At 31.3% G+C, this 737-nt stretch overlaps 1 protein-coding gene and 1 long non-coding RNA gene across 6 annotated transcripts in view; one reads left to right on the top strand and one right to left on the bottom strand.

Annotated features, from left to right (window-relative positions):
- LOC106881593 (protocadherin beta-15) overlaps positions 1–737 on the top strand; it is a 363,194-nt gene that overhangs the window by 181,349 nt on the left and 181,108 nt on the right. The gene's annotated exons all lie outside the window — the stretch shown is intronic.
- Positions 1–737, bottom strand: part of LOC128249440 (uncharacterized) — a 347,579-nt gene that overhangs the window by 296,074 nt on the left and 50,768 nt on the right. The window contains exon 1 of one of the 2 annotated variants that reach the window (XR_008265562.1): positions 330–433. The exons of the other annotated variant lie outside the window; for it this stretch is intronic. This is a non-coding gene — a long non-coding RNA (uncharacterized LOC128249440). Of the gene's footprint in view, positions 1–329; positions 434–737 lie in introns of those variants that run through there. 2 annotated transcript variants of the gene reach the window in all.

Raw genomic sequence — 737 nt, 5'->3', positions numbered from 1 at the left:
CATTTCTTATCCTTATCCTACTTCAAGTGAGAAAGAAACAAACTACACGCATAATACACACGCCAACGCACATACAGTGAAACACAGATACATAATTGCATGTATATCTCACATATATGTATATATATAACATACATAACACACACACGTGCACACAATATTCACAATAATGCATATATGCATGCACACACTCATACACACATCTCGTTATGTACATGTGCACACATACACACTCACACACACACATACGTATATACACATACACCCACATAAAATGATAGAAAAATAACACTAGACTGTGCGCAATAGAAGCATATAAATATACATACCTGTATTAATCACTTTTAAAAAGGTAATGATAATGGTGCTATCAGACCATGCTGTGCACATTAATTAGATTAGAGTTTACAAGAAACTGTGCAGTTGTTGTTAGCCTTAGTTAGCTGCAAATAGAGATAACAGACATATATATATATATATATATATATATATATATGCAATACAGATAACAAACACACACACTCAAATGCATATACATGTATGTCTACATACATACATACATACATACATATATATATATATACATATATATAGCACAGATAACACATACAGAATATATATTGTTGGGAATCTGTAGAAATTTACAACGCCTTGTGAGTTGTTACGAAAGTTGAGAGTCTAAATTCACACTTAACACTCATACACATGTATGTGTATGTGTGTGTATGTGTATATAT

The sequence above is a fragment of the Octopus bimaculoides genome, chromosome 14 (genome assembly GCF_001194135.2).
Source record: "Octopus bimaculoides isolate UCB-OBI-ISO-001 chromosome 14, ASM119413v2, whole genome shotgun sequence".
In the NCBI taxonomy this organism is placed as follows: domain Eukaryota; kingdom Metazoa; phylum Mollusca; class Cephalopoda; order Octopoda; family Octopodidae; genus Octopus; species Octopus bimaculoides.
This window is presented reverse-complemented; position numbering and strand designations above follow the sequence as displayed.